Raw genomic sequence first — 6,000 nt, 5'->3', positions numbered from 1 at the left:
GCTGGATGGATGGGCTGTGGCCAGTGGCATGATGTTCAGCAAGGCAAAGTGCCGGGGCCTGCACTGGCTGGAAATCTGCTTGGTGGAAAAAGAGCTGGGGGTTCTGATTGACAGCTGGTGAACATGAGCCAGCTTGTGCCCAAAAAGCCAAGAAAGGCAACGACATCCTGGCCTGTATCATCAATAGCCTGGCCAGTAGGCCCAGGGAAACTATCTTCCCCTTGTACTGGGCACTGGTGAGGTGGCATCTCAAATCCTGTGTTCAGTTCTGGGCCCCTCTGTGCAAGATAGACATTGAGGTGCTGGAGCGGGTTCAAGAAACGGGAGACAAAGGTGGTGAGGGGTCTGGAGGATGAGCCTTAGGAGGAGCAGCTGCGGGAACTGGGTTGTTCAGTCTGCAGAGAGAAGGGTGGGCAGTGCCCTCCTCCCCATCAGCATGGGTGGAGGGCGGAGCGGGCGTTGCGCGCCTCAGATGTAAAAGCGCTGCGCGGCGCTGCTGTGCCCGCGGCGCGCCCTCGCCTGCCCCCTGAGCCCGCGGGCGCCGGGCTCTCCCGTCGGCGCGGTGAGTGAGGGGCGCGGCGCAGCGCGGCTGCTCGGCGGCGGGCGGAGCTGAGCGGGCCGGTGGTGGTCGGGCGGGGGGTGGCCGCAGCGGCCCCGCGCGGGGCGTCCATTTTGTGATGGTGCCGGGCGGGCGCGGAGGGCTCCCGGGGCCGGGCTGCCTTCTCTCCCGCCACAGCAGCCATCCCTCCATTTTATCTCCTTGGTGGCACGCTGGCTTGCGGCCGCGCTACGCGGCGGGTCTGTCCCCGAGCGCTGCTGGAGCCATCCCTCGTCCCCCGCCTTTCCACATCCCGTGCCGGCGGGGGGGCTGTTCCAGCTCATCTGCTGAGGGTGCGAGCCCTCAGGATGCTGGGGCTGCCCTGCCGGCGGGAAGGGCCTTAGCCTGGTGCGGGGATGGGACCTGCTGTCTTTGGCGCCCCAACGCTGCCTAGCACGTCCCTTGCGGTGAGCATTGCGGCCTCCAGCCACGCTTTCCCTCTTCAGAGCAAGCAGTAAGTGAGGGCAGGGTTGGGAGGCGCCTATGCGCGCACGTTGCTCAGCTAACCCGCTTTCTTGCTTAGCTTTGCTTTGCAACGTGCGCAGTGCCACGGAGGTGAAGGCCCAGGTGTCAAGGAGAAACCCTGGGCTGTTTCCCTGGCGGTCTTTCCATGTCCCAGATAGTTCCTGGGTGGCTGCTATGCCGTCCTCTGCGTTGCTTTCCCTTAAAGAATGCAACGGTGGTTGAGAATTTACCCCAAATGCAGGTATTGTTTGTAGCGCGGGAGTCAGCCCCACACCCTGCAAGCTGCTGTGTTCTGCTGTTCCTGAACCTGCTCTGTGATGAGGACTGGGGCTTGTTTCCATGTTGTCTGTCAGCATTTTTCAGGCAGCTGGCCTGACAAACGGATGGATTCTTTCTTTTTTGCATATGTACGTGTGAATGTTTGAGGCAGACAGGGTGGGGAACCCGCTAAAAAACGAAGTAGTATTTTATATGTAGCTGAGGCTGGACAGAAAGATTGGAACTACATACAGGCTATAAACATAGCAGTTGCAGCTCTAAAAAGTTCATAGGCTGCATATGGGGCAGAAAAGCTGAGGTGATCGTGATGCTGGAGCTGTGTGAGTTAACTGCCTCTTGGCTGAGTGGGTTTGCTACCTGTATGTGGTTCACGTGGTCATTCACAACTTTTAATGTTCATGCTTGAGCAACAGGTTCATGGTCATGCCCAGCGTCAGGTGAACCGGTGGACACTGCCTGATCTATGGGCTCTGCTAAGCCTTGGGGGCAAGGGGGGGAGATGCGGTCACACATGTAGGTGTTGTATGGGAACCTCTGCAATGGAACAGCTCTGCCTCTTGAAGCTGTTCACTCAGCATGGCTTGGCTGTCTGCTGTCTCCAAGTCAGAGGGAAATAAAAGGAACACTAGGAGAGAACAGGTAGGAACTTATCTTTCTGGTCAGATACTCTGTGCACCTCTGTTGCTGTCAGCACTCAACTGGAATGCCTTTTAGGCAGGATTTCCATATGATACAAAAGAGGACTGCACAGGCTGCATAGCTGCAAGTGCTGACCCTGACATAAAGGAGGAGCAAGACTGTTGATTGCCGTAGCTGTCAGAAGTTATTTTGCTGTCAGGTATTTTAAGTATTGTGCATTTTGGGTGATCTGAAGGGGACAGGCCTTGACTGTGCTCTACCACATGTGTGCTTTAAGTAGTCAAATTAGCTTTGACGTAAACCCATTTCCTGCACAGAACTATGTTTTATGCTGGTTTACTGGGATGCGTAAAGTTTGAATTTCGCTGCTTGTAGGCTTGTGCTTATCACTGAGGGGATGTGTTCAGAAGGCACTCCTCATTTCAGGTAGGCTGTAATGCAGTCCTGAGCCTTCTCGTTCAAGCAGTGAGACCTTTGCTCTGTCAAGTTCCTCAACAGGTTGATGAGACTTCAGTGGCCTTTTAGAAAGCTTCCGGAGAGTAGAAAACAAAGTGGTGACTTTAGTTCTCTTTGCTCTTATCTGTGATGCTGTAATCATCAGTGTGGAATGGGGCAGGAGAAAAAGAGGGAGACTTACTCTGTCTGCAGATGTGCCCAGTGGATGCTGGCTTAATCCTGGTGAGGTTTATTAGCTGGGCCACTGTGGTGCTGAAGGGGAGAGAGGGATGTTGCAGAGCCCCTTAGCCTCTAGTGAAGGATGATGGCTTAACTGAGCATGTGGAGAAGCTAGTGGCACTGGCCAGCAGAACTGGGAGGCTGGGTGGCATGCAGAACTAGTTCAGTGATTCTGGGTAGAGCTGGTTGGTGTCCAGTCAATACTGACTCGGAGTTACTAACCCAGGGTGGATCATTTCTGCTATGTACGTTGGTGTGTTTGGCAGTATCCTAGGATTTTTTTTTTTTCCATTACCTGTTACATCCTCATCCTAGGATATATCCTAGGGCCAAAGTCTTTGCAAGTTTCTCATTTACTGGATGGTGTTGATTCATCTCACCAAATGCAGTCATACCCAAGGTAGCCAGCCCCTGCTCCTGTTAAGGTCAATCAAGGGAGGGAGTGGAGTTCCTGGAGTGTGATTCATCTCAGCCTTTCCACTGACTATAAAAGGAGGATTAGCCCGGATGTGTAAGTCTGGGCTATAAATGTTGTCAGTGTTTGTCTCAATGGACCTGTGAGCTTCTCTGATTCCTCAGTGACTTTGGGAAGTGGTGTGGCTGTCAGTACTATGTGGGGGTTTGTTCTGGTTTAAGCACTCCCTCCTTAGTGCTGTCATTGCAGTGTCACTGGCTACTTAAACGCACTTGCAAGAAGTGAGAGAAAAAGGTACAACTGAATCTGTTGGTCAAACAAAACATGGGGCCTGTCACCTTCCCTATGACAGGATTCCTGACAACTGCCTGTGGTTCCTGGGCAGTTTGGGGGTGTCAGGGATCAGGAGCTGGGACTCCCACCCTCCTGCTGCAGTTTGTAGAATCCAGGGCACTCCACTTGCTCTGGCAGCACTGCCTGGACCTGCCTTCCCTCTACGTTGGGTCAGCAGCTGCTGCCCTTGCCGTGGTCCCTGACTGTGCTGGAGACCACCAAGATGGTGGCTCATAAATCCTGTGAGTGGTAGGTACCTGGTACAGAAGTGCCTTATTTCACAGTTTACAAAATACTTTAAGAGTTTGGGTACCAGGTGCAGTTTTGATTTTTCCAAGTTTCTTTTACTCTAGTGAAAGACAATTCAGAAAACTTTATTTCACAGAGGTGCAGGTTTTGTGTGTTCAGCAGTTGCAGTAACTGCTATAGGAAAAAAATGTGCTACTAGCTTCTGTGCCAAGCAGGATCCCTTGTGAAATCCTGTTCATCTTAACTGTTCTTCAGTGCCTCCCCTATAATGTCTTGTCCCCTTTTCTGAGAAATACATGACTGCTGTACTTACTAAACTACTAAATTTATTACTGTATACATAATATTTTGCTGAGTATTTTCTTACACCTCTTCCTCCTGCCTTGTTCTGAGGTAAGGAATAGCTCTTAGGTTCCCTTTTACCAGCTCTCTTTCCCGAGCTGTACAGATTTCACAGTTCAGTCTTGCCTCATCCTTGTCATTTGTGTCTTTCCTTGTAGATCTCATTGACCCATTTATTTTTCAAACTACAAGGATGAGGATTTTAGTTAGTATCCTGTTTCTGAGGACTTGCAATTAATAACTGTTAGGATTTACTGAGTGAGCTGTGCTTGAAATTTAGTGGCTGTTTGACCACTATATTGAGCCACATCTGAAAATTTACTATAAGCTGCCCTGGAGTTCTAAAAAAAAAAAAAAGGCAAAAAGAAATTGAACAATGAGCTTTTTATTTTAGTGGGTTTGTCCCTGGTACTGATTCAGGCAGGCAGTTAAAATCCTCTGTACCGTATCATTTATTTATTCCTGGAACCCATTCTGTCAAATGAGAAGGTGTTCTCAAAATCAACATCCATGTGTGCTGTGACCCATACTGTTATTCCTGGCTGTGCGTAAGCCTAACTGTCTTACTTTGCCAGGTCTAACCTGAGTTAGCAGCTAGGTTCTTTGAAATTTCATCTGGCAAATAGTATGGCATGTCTAGAAGATATTTGCTAATGAGTTAGCAGTGTTTGAGTGAGGTCATCTGAATGCTGCACAGTTTAGTGCTCCATGCAGAGGTGATGATGCCTGGGAGGTGGAAGGCAGTGGTGTCCCAGGCATTTGGGGACACTTACCTTTGCAGCCAGTGCACTTGGAACAGTAAGAAAACCAGTGTCTACACTGGTGCTGCTCTATGTGTTTGCAGTGGACCATGTCAGTTCAGTGGTTTGATTAAACCAAAGTTGAATTTACTTTGGCTGTGGGGTATTTGTGGGATGTAGTTTAGTTCATGTTCCATTGCAATAAAAGAAGTACCATGCAAAATCACCTTTTAATTTTATGGGTGAAGCATACTGAGATCAGGGCTTGGGAGAACTTGCATCCAAGGGATCTGCTTCCCCAGACTGCTTCTGGAGTAGGATCGGGAGGTGGTAACTCTATGGATGGTGGATGAACAGAAGGCTCTGCTGTGAAATCTGGAGTCAGTAAACAAAACCCATTCTGCAAAATAGGAGGGGAAAAAAAAATACAAGCTGTAAACAATAACAAAATCAGACTACTGGTAATACTAGTAGTAGTTTCATTTGGGAATTCCACTGTTGGAGATTTATTTGGACATGTATGTGGCAGCAGTAAATATACTGTACAAAAGATTCCTGTGATTTAATTAGTGAACTGTTTCCTTAAGCTGAGGAAAAGCTTGACTTCATCAGGTGAAATATTGTTAAACTAGTTGAAAAAACTGTGCTGTTGAGGTTGGAGAACTAGGTTATTTTGCTGAAGTGACTCTTATAAAGCAAAGTAGATGTGACATATCTTTAGAAGATATTCCAGAGGGGATTAGTTGGCTTGGGTAACCAGAATAGCCTTTCAGCCTTAGGCTGCTGATTAAACTTCACTCGGAGTTGCATATTGCCTGCCAGCTGTTTGATGACCCATATGAGATAATCCCAAGCAAAGGATGCTGCTGCATGCTGTGCTGCTTGTTTTTATCCTTACAAAAAGGTTCACAAAACAGGGTGACCTGTAGCATATGTGTTGTGAAGATACTCTGTCTTACTTTGCAGTGGCAGTCTGTGCATCAGACTGGTTTGTGTGCTTAGAGCTTCCGAAAGTTGAGAGCACATCATAAAGAAAATCAAAACCAAAATCAACTCCGTGTCTTTCTTATTTCACCTACAACAGTGGCAGTGGTTTCTTTGCAGGTTATTTTCAAGAACCATGTAGCTGTTAAGAGATACAGACAATGTATAGTGGTCACTGTGGAAGAAAAAGATATGTAAGCAGTGTATTGAATAAAGGCATGTGGATACTGTATAGAAAGGAAAGTGTTCAAACCAGGTATTTAAAAGTGTATTCCAATTAC

At 48.5% G+C, this 6,000-nt stretch overlaps 1 protein-coding gene across 5 annotated transcripts in view; it reads left to right on the top strand.

Moving 5' to 3' along the window:
* Window positions 1-410: 410 nt before the first annotated feature.
* SLC7A1 (solute carrier family 7 member 1) overlaps window positions 411-6,000 on the top strand; it is a 57,263-nt gene continuing 51,673 nt past the window's right edge. For 4 of the 5 annotated variants that reach the window (XR_009728645.1, XM_061374474.1, XM_061374473.1 and 1 more), the window contains exon 1: window positions 423-562. The gene's annotated coding sequence lies outside the window, so the exon portion shown is untranslated. Of the gene's footprint in view, window positions 563-6,000 lie in introns of all 5 variants that reach the window. The other variant, XM_061374475.1, reaches the window with a different exon arrangement.

This window comes from Neopsephotus bourkii, unplaced genomic scaffold (genome assembly GCF_033783945.1).
Source record: "Neopsephotus bourkii isolate Nb327-2 ecotype Australia unplaced genomic scaffold, CSIRO-AGI_Nbou_v1 NB_1638, whole genome shotgun sequence".
NCBI lineage: Eukaryota > Metazoa > Chordata > Aves > Psittaciformes > Psittacidae > Neopsephotus > Neopsephotus bourkii.
The sequence above is the reverse complement of the archived record's forward strand: the minus strand, read 5'-3'. Positions and strand labels throughout refer to the sequence as shown.